Source organism: Perna viridis, chromosome 2 (assembly GCF_037379345.1).
Source record: "Perna viridis isolate PV_CMFRI_1.1 ecotype Kerala chromosome 2, ASM3737934v1, whole genome shotgun sequence".
In the NCBI taxonomy this organism is placed as follows: Eukaryota; Metazoa; Mollusca; class Bivalvia; order Mytilida; family Mytilidae; genus Perna; species Perna viridis.
The window spans coordinates 15,454,931-15,468,046 of record NC_142446.1 but is presented as its reverse complement, the minus strand read 5'-3'; the positions used below and the strand labels follow the sequence as shown (position 1 = coordinate 15,468,046).

General features: G+C 35.1%; 1 protein-coding gene across 2 annotated transcripts in view; it reads left to right on the top strand.

The window, feature by feature from the left end:
* Nucleotides 1-1,305, top strand: part of LOC148623796 (CLK4-associating serine/arginine rich protein-like) — a 32,526-nt gene extending 31,221 nt beyond the window's left edge. For both annotated transcript variants that reach the window (XR_015919506.1, XM_088565905.1), the window contains exon 20: nt 1,201-1,305. The gene's annotated coding sequence lies outside the window, so the exon portion shown is untranslated. The remainder of the gene's footprint in view (nt 1-1,200) is intronic.
* Nucleotides 1,306-13,116: the final 11,811 nt, after the last annotated feature.

Sequence of the window (13,116 nt, the reverse complement as noted above, 5' to 3'; positions counted from 1 at the left end):
ATAGTCCAAGGTACAGTGGAAACTTTTATCTTTCACATTAGGAAAAGAAAAAAAATCTTGTAAGAATACATGGAACTCATTTGTTACTCTGAGATAAATCTGATTATCATTGAGTGAGCATCCTTTCTGAGCATATTGCAGGATTGAAACATCAGTATGATGCTAATGTTAAAGCAAATCAATATCAAGGAGAATAAATCACCAATACTTCATGTAACAAGCTTGTCAGTTTGTTCAGAACATAATTTTTGCCCCCCTGCAGCAGTCCAAATGTGAACTTAGAAAAACTGGTGTCTTGACTGTGTGAATACAACTCCTTGGAAACCACTAAACTCATTTTGTTCAAATTTTGTAGGATTGTAAGTCACCATATGTCATTGATGATATTGTACTGCTATTTTGATTTAATAAAATTTACAGAAGTTATGGGACTTTGTTGAATTTGTATGTACTACACTATAGGACACTTAGTGGACACAACTCTTCAAACACTGTTGCAGATTTTGCAGGATTGTAAGTCACCATATGTACTAGATTACATCCTGTTGTCATTTCTATTCTACAAATTTGGTTGGAGTTCTTGATCTTTACTTTTTTTTGCATTCTGAACTATTTGAACTCCTCAAAGGCCACTTCACAGATTTCGTTCAAATTTGCATGATTTAAGACTCCATATGATATTGATCTTGTTGCATTGCAATTTTGATTTGACAGTTTTCACAGGAGTTACTGGACTTCTGGGCTGAAACTTTTTTTGCTGCAGTGGAGGACATATGGCTACATGTAGTATTTTGTATAGTTCTAATTGAACAGACATTTAGCTTTTGAAAACAGTACAATTTTAATCTTGCTTATGTAACCATATTTATTTGCCTATCTTAAGATGGACATGTTTTTGTGTACACACCTTTCCATCTGGGTATTATAACTAGAGAATGGTTAAATAAGTTATATTTGATAAATTAAATAGTCTTTTTGTAGAATATCTGTCTTCATTGAAGGAAGCTTTATTTCCCTAATTTTCTCTAAGAGTAATTGGACTTTGTGGGCTAGTATGTGCTTTACACAGCTGTTGCTGTGTTATTGAAATATAGCAAACCAGTTTTAAACAAAATTTATTATTTTATAAATATGAATGAACAATATCTTTTTCTTCTATTACAAAACTCAAGATAGTAACTCTTTTTGCTTAATTTTTAGATGGCTGGTGACCCCTGCTGTCTGTGTAAATTAGATTCTGCCGTTAGAAGTATTATGGCCAATCTCATTGCTGACATTGTAGCAAATAAATATGTTTAAACTGAATATTGATTATACAGTTTTGAAAGGGTAATTGATCTTATGATCTTTTATGTTTGATTTTTTTTACTCAAATGTTGCTAATAAAAGGGAAAGAACAAGTCTGAGTAAAACAGGACTTTCTATTATTTATTTTCACACTTGATGACACATATGGAAAAAAAAACATTTCATTAATTATAAATCCAGTACAAGCTAGTATGCCAATTTTATGCTACATTTTACTTTGCATATGTGTTAAAAAGCAAGAAAATTGGACTGATCTTGTAAATATAAATAAAGTGGTAGGTCATGGTTGTATCAGGTTGATACATTTACTTTCAAGGATTAAGTGTCAGTTATTGATGAATTGAAGCATCAGTTTTTTTTGGCATTATATATCAGTGAAATTATGCCAAAATGTTATAAATGGAACAACTGTCTTTAATGTACAACAGTTATAGTATTCAATTGTTATTATGTCTATTGGATTTTTCCTGCCATGTTAATAAATCAACATCTAATTTATTGTCATCTTATCCCTTACAATATACACCCTTCCCCCTGTACTGGTCATAATTTTGTAATGTCAACCAAAAAAAAAATAGTATGTAGTGGTAAAGTCTCAGAGACATAGAAAACCATGGGACCAAGAGGTGACAACTAACATACTCGGATACCAAAATAGTTTAATAACAGAATGAATTAGACATTGACTTCCTAAAACTGTAATATCATAAGAGAAACAACACCCTCCAAAAACAGGTTTTTACAACATATGGAGGAGGTGAATATGTCAAAGAGACAACAACCCTACCTTGATGAAAAAATGTCAGCTTAAGGCCACCCATAGGTCTTCAATGAACAATGAGGAAACCCTCACAACACAGGGCAGGTTGTCTTTGCCTCAAAACAACATTTTACATAGGTACAGCGAAATAGTTGCCCCTGTATACTCCAGCTGCATAAAAGTAAACTGAAAGTGAAAATGAAAAAGACATACAGGGGCCAGAAATTCCTGACTTGACACAGGCGCAACAAATGTGGCTGGGTTAAAGTACTCTGATATGAACATGCATGGACATTTCTAACAGTGTTCAAGCAGCAGAATATATAAAATCTAGCTTTCATCTGATTCACAAGAACAGCCACAGTAAAATGACTCATTATGAATTGTAAACAATAGATGCTTACGACATGTGAACTACATGTAGCTAGATTATGTTGTTATCTGCGGAAGACCAACCTTATTGGAGAATATTTACAAAATTGAAGAGCTTCAAAGAGAGCAAGATATGCATACAACAGATGACCAATAAACAGTATGTGTAAACCTTGGTTAGAAACAAAATAAAATATTTTCAAAATAGCAGATACAGAAATCTGATTTATCCTTTAAAAAAAAACAATGCAACCAAGAGATATTTAAATGATCCATCTGTAGAACTTGAATAAACTATCAGAAGGTATATCTAACAGTTGCACCAGTACCTCAACATTTTTTAAAGGAGAGACCTATACTAATGTGCATGATCAAGAGGTATAACTTTCTGTGGTCATTTCTGGCGTAGGAAACTATTATATTATACGACTAATTTGACTTGAGGATAGCGATTTCGAAACCACAGAACTCCTGTTTAATGAAAAAAAATGAAATGAACATATAACAGTACTTATTCATATTGGACTCTATATGTTAAAAAGAAAAAGAAATAATTAAAAATTAAAATATGGTAAAGAGTTATATATAAAAGTTTAAATTATTCTTATGTTTATCCATGAGAATATTTACATTATGACTTGCTTTTCATGCCTACTACTGTTTTGTTGAACTTTCCGCCTATGATAAAACATTGGACTCAAATGAGAAATTGCCGTCTTATACTAAGTATATTGTGTTTTATTATATATTTTATGCAGAATGTGTAAAACATTTATAATATCATAAATCTTCATCTTAATTTAGTTACATTAGTACCAATTTGATAAAAATTAATAATATTATATGGTAAAATATAATTATGCTTGGGGGAAAAAATAAAATAAGTATATAGCTCAGGACTAAGCGTTAGTGTTGCAAGTACAATTTAACCAATTGAAATTTCCCTGTACACCTAGAGTTATACTTGCACCTTGTGTACTATATACACATTCCCCCATGCATGCATGCATGCATGAGTGTCACATGCAATACTCTACTAGCCTTACGTTTTTTTTTTTGTTTTTTTTTTTAGATAATAGGGTGCTATGATAACCCATCATTTTTATCACTGCATCTGACAGACGTAATTTTTCACCGTATAATGCAAAAATGCAGTTTCTAGAGATTTCTAGTATTTCTGTCCTCATATCGGACTTTTTGGACAATCACTGTACAATATACTACAATTTGAAGTTAAAATTCCGAGTACCTGTCAGCTTGTGTTTTTTCTAGTATGCGCTAGTGTTTTTCAGTTAAGTAGAAAGTGTAATCTTCAGGTTTTCCATTATATAACTTGAAATTGATTTTTGGAATTGTCGAATCGTTTTTTAATCTCTAGCACTTTGTCCTCTCGTCAGGATTTTACACCGTTGAATTTCCTTACGGATATGCCAAGGGCCATTCCCAACACTGCTAAATAAGGTGTGGATATTTGAAGCTTCATTCGTTTGAAGTGTATTGTTCGAAAATATGTGGATTTTTTTAACCAACTATTGGAGTTGTCTCCTTTTATCGATATCTGTCGGCTAGGTTGAGCATATGCCGTTGTCGCTTCTTTCAGTATAATTCACAAGAATAATCCCACTGCTGCTTAATGAATTAACTGCTCTATACTCTGCTTGAATAGGATGTACAATGCAGTATCTTCTCTGTATTATCAGGCAGCGATAGTATTTGTGAAGTATTTCCAATATCTGTAGATCAGTTTACAGACATTTAGGACTTTTATTCCGTGTAGCATGCTAGGTATAACATACTTTTTGTATAGTTTATATGAGACTCTTGGATTTAGTCCATTTAAGCCATGCATACCAACTCCTATCAATGAGTATAAGGTGCCCCTAGCTACAGAGATTATGTTATTTGACTTACCCAGATAATTTCCTTCTTTTCCTCGATGTATAATGTCTTTCGTTTGTTCGAGTTGTTCATTAAAGAGATATAATGGATTCATGCTTTGTGACTTTTTTTTTATAGCCACCACTCCCGTTTTCTTACTATTTATCTTCACTCGATCTTTGGCGGTTGTATGTTCTATTATGTATAGTTGTTGTGTCTCATGTGTAGAGTTGGCTACGTCTACAAATGTTGGGCATCCTACATATTCTGTGTTCATGTATAAGCCATTGTGAGAACTTCCCATAGTATCTAATACTGATTTGTCATAATATTTGTCTAGCGCGGTTGACAGGATACCCCCTGACGCACTTAATGGTTGCTTGGATGTGCTTCTAAAATTACTCCTGATGTTTTCCCATGGGTAACGGAGCTGTGGTGCAGGCTCTTAAAATCATTCACATGTTTCCAGTTATATGCTGACTAGACAGCTTTCTAAGAAGGCGTGAATGGTTTATCACGCCAAAGTTTATTCCGTATAGATCTAGTTTTCGCCGTTGTCTTTTGATTCTGACAGTTACAGCTTCTGAAATCAACAAAGCAGTATTTTTGGAGGACGAGTTCCTTCTGAAACCTCTATGTAGTTTTTGTTTTTACGATCTAATGTTCAATTCTATGTTTATACAAACTAAGCGTACTTTTCATATAACGGAGGTAACAGTGATTCTACTATAGTTTTGTGAATTATAACATCTTTGTTTTTCTCTGTACCGCAGTTAATAGACCTTTATTTAGTAATGTTAGAAGCGTATTTGCTTTCGGAAATATTGTTTATAATATTTGTAAGGTATAAAACCAGCATGTCTCCACCATTTTGAAGATGCTTAGCTGCCAGATTGGTTTTATGTAATGCTCCTAGAATTTTGGACGCTTCTTCCTGTGATACTAGGGGAATAATTTTTCGATTATTTTCACACATTTTTATTATCATGATTATAATCTCTACATTCATACATGTATTTTCATCATGGTGTTCGTCAAAGTGCACGTTTTGTTGTTATGAAGTAGTCATAGAAAGCAGTGTTTATTTCTTGTGATGATATCACATCCAAGTCATTGACTTTGAGATTATTGATTTCCTTTCTACCAGTAGTCCTTTGTTTATTTCTTGTGAAATCATATCCAAGTCATTGACTTTGAGATTGTTGACTTCCTTTCTACCAGTAGTCGTTTTTTTTATTTCTTGTGGTGATATCATATCCAAGTCATTGACTTTGAGACAGTTGACTTCCTTTCAACCAGTAGTCCTTTGTTTATTTCTTGTGGTGATATTATATCCAAGTCATTGACTTTGAGATTGGTGACTTCCTTTCTACCAGTAGTTCTTTGTTTATTTCTTGTGGTGATATTATATCCAAGTCATTGACTTTGAGACTGTTGACTTCTTTTCTACCAGTAGTCCTTTGTTTATTTCTTGTGGTGATATCATATCCAAGTCATTGACTTTGAGACTGTTGACTTCCTTTCTACCAGTAGTCGTTTTTTTTAATTTCTTGTGGTGATATCATATCCAAGTCATTGACTTTGAGACTATTGACTTCCTTTCTACCAGTAGTCCTTTGTTTATTTCTTGTGGTGATATCATATCCAAATCATTGACTTTGAGATTGGTGACTTCCTTTCTACCAGTAGTCCTTTGTTTATTTCTTGTGGTGATATCATATCCAAGTCATTGACTTTGAGACTGTTGACTTCCTTTCTACCGGTAGTCCTTTGTTTATTTCTTGTGGTGATATCATATCCAAGTCATTGACTTTGAGACTGTTGACTTCCTTTCTACCAGTAGTCCTTTGTTTATTTCTTGTGGTGATAGTATATCCAAGTCATTGACTTTGAGATTGGTGACTTCCTTTCTACCAGTCGTCCTTTGTTTATTTCTTGTGGTGAAATCATATCCAAGTCATTGACTTTGAGACAGTTGACTTCCTTTCTACCAGTAGTCCTTTGTTTATTTCTTGTGGTGATATCACATCCAAGTCATTGACTTTGAGACTGTTGACTTCCTTTCTACCAGTAGTCCTTTGTTTTTTTCTTGTGAAATCATATCCAAGTCACTGACTTTGAGATTGTTGACTTCCTTTCTACCAGTAGTCCTTTGTTTATTTCTTATGGTGTTGTCATATCCAAGTCATTGACTTTGAGGCCCGTGCAGGTCCGGGTGTTAAAAGAATAGGCCTGCAGCAGCGTTAAGCTTGTCGTAAAAGGCGACTAAATAGTGCTCAGAAACCTAGCCGGGGGCTAGGCGCTCTACCCACAGAGCAACTGGGATGTGTGCCCCAGGTGGTGGAATGAGGTACCCCTGTTGTGTTACATGCTGGGGTTGTCAGGCTATAATACGGAAAATCTGACCACAAACCATAGTGGTGCACCGTGTTGGGAAAGATGCCACGTTCCTTGTACGTTAAAGAACCCTGCTGTGGTATTCGATAGGAGTACGAACCTTTGCGCTTCGGCACAGGAGATTAAATTGCCCGACCTTACCCATCCCTTCCTTTTTCTAGTGGCAATCAAAATTTGTCTACTCTATTATCCTTGTGTCCCATCCCCTTTTTTTCATTTCATCATCATTTCATGTTCATTTTATTATTCCTTTCATGTTCATCGTCTGAATATAGCTGAAATATTGCTGCTCGGACTCTAAACCCCAACAATCAATCAATCAATCAATCATTGACTGAGATTATTGATTTCCTTTCTACCAGTAGTCCTTTGTTTATTTCTTGTGGTGATATTATATCCAAGTCATTGACTTTTAGACTGTTGACTTCTTTTCTACCAATAGTCCTTTGTTTATTTCTTGTGGTGATATCATATTCGAGTCATTGACTTTGAGACTGTTGACTTCCTTTCTACCAGTAGTTCTTTGTTTATTTCTTGTGGTGATATCATATCCAAGTCATTGGCTTTGAGACTGTTGACTTCCTTTCCACCAGTAGTCCTTTGTTTATTTCTTGTGGTGATATTATATCCAAGTCATTGACTTTGAGACTGTTGACTTCCTTTCTACCAGTAGTCGTTTTTTTATTTCTCGTGGTGATATCATATCCAAGTCATTGACTTTGAGATTGTTGACTTCCTTTCTACCAGTAGTCCTTTGTTTATTTCTTGTGGTGATATCATATCCAAGTCATTGACTTTGAGACTGTTGACTTCCTTTCTACCAGTAGTCCTTTGTTTATTTCTTGTGGTGATATTATATCCAAGTCATTGACTTTGAAATTGTTGACTTCCTTTCTACCAGTAGTCCTTTGTTTATGGAAGAGGTTATTTTCTCTCCCCGTAGCATCATGAAGGTACTACTACCTGCTGTAGTTCATTAAGTTCTTCTGACGCTTGTTGTCCTTGAACATTTCGGATTTTCTCTCTGGCATCCTTTTTTTCCTTATAGATATTTGAGCTTGACTTCGGGTGTCTAGCTTTTTCCCATTAGTAATGGACATAATTTCTCATGTCTGCATACCTTTAAATACGCTTGTTAAATTGGACAATCGGCTTTATACATGATATTTCACAAGTCGATGCAACACATATTTACACAACCACATCCACTATTAAGTGGACTTTTTTTATTGAGCACTAGGTATAACCTATTTCCTATGTATATATGTATCTTACAATGAAATAGAAGTAAAATAAGAGAAACATATGAAATGTTATTAAAATAATTAAATATTTCATTATTGATGTTTTTTTGAAAAAAATGAAAAATAAAGCATTCAATTCTTATAAATAACTCTTATAAAAGAGTGCGGTTGACCATTTTGATGCTTCTCAGTATTGGAACACTTTTCATTCTCGAGTTTTGCTCTGGAGGCCCCTAAGCTTAAGTTCTTACAGGTTGAGAAATCATCTTTTTTTCATTAACGATACACGCACGATTGTCCAATTGTAAAACTACAATTCAACTCATCTTTGCTTTCCATTTCATTGCACAAATTCCTCCTGAGATTCGACTTTCGGTCACGTTTGATTAAAATTCACACGACCTTAATTTACCTTTAGTGCAAAGAAAAACACCGATTAGCTAAGACAAAAAAAAACAACACATGATAACTTTACAAGTATTATGCAAAAAATTGATGACCTTTTGTCTAAGCATTTCAAATTTGTCATAATTGATCACTCTCTATATATATAAAATTTGCACCTGAAGGACATGTCTAGAAATTTTAATAGCATGTCATTCTATCACCCTTGATCCTGGTTGTAGCCAATTGAATGGCACTAAGGTCGTCAGTTTTGCCTCATTCAAGTACTACTTGTTAATAGTCAACCAAGGATCAAAAATATTATGTGCTATAAATGTCACTTTTGATTGCAGATATTGCGCCGATGTCCGGAAGGCATGGCTTTGTGTGCAAGTCAACCAAAACGTCTCATCATTTGCATTTCTATTGTCATTACCTAGAAATTTTAATTTTTGTTATTGCATATACAAAGACGTGCATTGTCATGTTGTTTACAATTATAAAGATTAAAGACATACTGAAAAGTAAAGCCTTATCTTTGATCAGGTGGAAAGGCTAAAAGATGTTTAAAAAGATGAAATTGTATTAACACTGATTGCATCGAAGTAATAAACAGTGGTATTACCTCCCTTACCTCGCAATCCTCAAAATTACGAAGAAAGTCGACTTGTTTAAGGGCAGTCCATCACTATTTCCCTCGGTATTAATACATGTGTATGTGTATATTGTTGGTAATCATTGACTGCATGATACATAAAAGTAGCACTAAAATCAAAAGGGTCGCTGTTGTATACATTGTGTCTCTACTTTCCTCCAGCATTAGCAATTTATACCATACTTTTCAGAATATTTTATTATACATAAAGTTAGCTGATAAGCTGTATGAAAATATTTATTTTTCATTTCGTACCTCGGTGGTCTTGTAGTAGTAAGCTTTTCCCCTCGAGTGCTAGGGGTATTGGGTTCGATCCCCGGTCGAGTCATGCCAGATTTTAAATAGGCATTCTCCACCGGGCACGCGCCATATCGGATATAGTGAGGGCTGCTTTGCTTCGAGTCGGAATAATGTGTCCGAGTGAAATGGCTTGCTTACCTGCGGACTCTTGCTTCTGTGAGCTAGCACATTAAGAATCCGGTCCAGCGTTTTGGACTATTACGAAGCAGGGTCTATTCTATCGTCCAGATATGTAGGAAATATGGATCTACCAAAGAACGCTAAACCACAATCAATCAATCAATTGATCGATATTTGAGATTTTAGTCCATTATTAGCTAAGAAAATGAGGCCACATGTGTGTATCCTTTTTGAGAGGTTGTATCTAGTTTTGCAACGGTCGAAGAATTTAATATCTCAGTTAAGAGTTTACAATAGGTGAGACACATCACCGTAAGATATTTATTGTTATATATTGTGTACAACAAGCGATACATTTCTCTGTGATAGGTTTTATCTATAACTGGTGCAATATCTCTGAGGGGTTTAGTCTAGTTCTACAACACGCGAGAAATGTATATGAGAGGTAGTATCAAGATCTGCATCAGGCAAGACATATCTCAGTGAGATGTTCTGTCTGGTTATACAGCAGGCGAGAAATATATCAGTGAGTGGTTTTATCTAGATCTACATCAGGTATTAGTAAGACATGACCCAGTGAGAGAGAAAGATGGGTTCTATTTCGTTACACCAAGCAAGAATTGTATCTATGAGAGGTGCATCAGGTAAGACATATCTCAGTGGGTGGATATACGTGGTTCTAAAACATTCGACACATATTTCTGTTTGAATTAAAATCCAGTTCTACCAAAAGTGATTATTAGATAACGTCTAGTTTTTTTAACAGGTGAGGACATAATCAATGAAAGGTTTTCCCCCGACATATTCGCCCCGTGCAGGTCCGGGTGTCAAAAAAAATAGGCCCACAGCATCGCTAAGCTTGTCGTAAAAGGCGACTAAATAGTGCTCAAAACCCTGGCCTGGGGCTAGGGCGTTTTGCCCACAGAGCAACTGAGTTGTGTGCCCCAGGTGGTGGAATGGGGTACCCCTGGCATGCTATATGCTGGGGTCGTCAGGTCATAATACGGAAAACCTGACCGCAAACCATTGTGATGCACCATGTTGGGAAAAATGCCACGTTCCTCGCACGTTAAAGATCCCTTCTGTGATATTCTTTCGGAGTAGGAACCTTTGCGCTCTGCCACAGGAGATTAAATTGCCCGACCCTACCCACCTCTCCCTGTTTCAAGTGGCAAGCAAAATTCGTTGATCCCATTATCCTTGTGTCCCATCCAACTTTTCATAACATTATTCCATGTTCATTTTATTCATTCATTTCATGTTCATCGCCTGAATATAGCTGAAATAATGCTGCTCAGGCGTTAAACTCTAACAATCAACCAATCAATCCCCAAACATATTCACGCAAACAACACAATGTGTATCTTTGTGAAATGTTACCACCACTATATCTACGCTTACAACAGACAGGGATATCTCTGTGAAATGTTTACTCTGCTATATCTATACCAACAACAGACGAGGCATCTTTCTGCGAAAGGTTCACTCTGTTCTATTTATACCTATAACAGTCGAGGCATATATCTATGAAAAGTTTACTCTGCTATATCTATACTAACAACAGACGAGGGATATCTCTGTGAAAGGTTTACTCTAATATATCTATACCAACAACAGACGAGGCATATCTCTATGAAAGGTTTACCCTGCTATATTTATACCTACAACAGGCGAGGCATCTTTCTATGAAAGGTTTACTCTGCTACTTCTACACCTACAGCAGACGAGGCATCTCTGTGTCAAAGGTTTACCCTGCTATATCTATACCAACAACAAAAGAGGTATAACTCCGTGAAAGGTATACCCCAATCGTCGACTGCTAAAAAAAGAACCGAAAAAAATTCAAAACGGCTTTGGTACTACTTAGCTTCCATTTTTGTTAAACAAATGAAGTTGTACATGTAAGAAGTGTTTTCGCCTATTGGATAAATAGGTCCGTTTTTCTGCCAATATCACGAATTTGATTTTTCCAAACGATGTTGATGTTTACCGAACAACCCTTTCACAATGACGTGCATACAAGTACAATAATCCCCCATCACCACTCCTGGTATCTATTCTTTTAGACACAACAAAAATAAAATAATTTTACTTTTGCTTATTATAATGACACCGCTGATCTCACTTAAGTAAGTAAACTCCCTTTTTCAAATTTGAATAGTTGTGGGCATTTCATTACTCATTCTATGTTTCCATTGTAAACATCTAACGTTGTTATGTAATCTATATAACCAGTGCAAGTGTTTACACATAATAGAAATCACCTGCAATCTACCATTACATCACATGGTCAGAAAAACACGTAACCAATCAATTTCCCCATTTTAAAATAGAATGGATTCAACCATTTTGACCCACACAATGATCATAGAAACGATGACCCCAAAAGGACAGAGTAGGTAGGTTGAGACGGTCTGCCATTGGTCGGCGATTGTAATCTGACCCAGCCGATGTGTCCTGGAGTGGTAAAAAACATTATCATATGCAGTGTGCACTCAAGTTTGCAAATAAAACAAATTTCTAGTATGATATGCATCGCCTTATTGCACACAGCTGTTAAGAGTTTACGATTTAACAATTTCTTGTTTGTTTATAACTTAAACGTTATATTAAAACAGGAATATGTTTATTGACCACAGTGAGTAATTTGATATTAAATGGAAAGTACACGAATAATAGAATGCAGATTGGTAGTAAATAGGTCCCATACAATAAATTAAATGTCCTCGATGTATGTTACGTCAATATAAAAAACAACTGGTTATGAATATTTGATATTAATATGGACCTTGAGGTCAATCGGTATGCTTGAATGTGTCTAACATTAGCAGCCCCAGGCACAAAAATCACCAGACTGGAAACTGTGCAGGTCTGCGCAGGTTGAAAACATCATTAGTTTAATCGCCCTTTTCGATTAAATATTAATATACTGGTTTTCCGAATTATGGGCTACTAATATTGTTGCATATTTTAACATTGCAGCGTTACGAATCGATCTTTACGTTTAATATAAATGTACAGGTAGTGATAACGTTCATTTTGGACCTTGGTCAGAACCTCTCCAACTTTCGATACCTATATAATATGATAGCTGGTCTTTTAAGTCTTTCACTATTTTAATCATTTTTACATAGATTTTTTTCTAATAGAAGATGGCAGTAAAATAAACTATAAAGGACTTGCTACGCTTCTAGTTTTTGTCCGTTGTCACTTTTTTTGTTATAACTATTAGAAACCTGGCGATGTTCCTGATAGAGAGGTTATCACGCTCTCGTACAACCAAATGTTTGTTATGTATTTATGATCATCTCGGTTATACCAAGATTTATAATTTTCTCTGTTAACTTCATTCTGAACAGTTAACCGTACTTTTGCGTCCCCATAACTGAACCGTATATTTAACCATTTCGCATCTTTTTTCTTATCTTGGAATGGTATACTAAGAAGTGAATAATACACATGATATACATTAAATGATATTATCATGGCGTTCAGTTTTCACATATAGATACATATTATTTGTATTTGACAAAACTGGGTACAGATGGCTTATACTTTGACATCATGTTTTCGGTTGAACTATGTTTGTTAAAATGTGTTTCAAAACGCAGATTTTATAAAATCAACATTTGATCTACATATGGATGGTGTTTGGTACATAGATGTCAAATGTAATCTCCTTGAAAATCATGTATCAT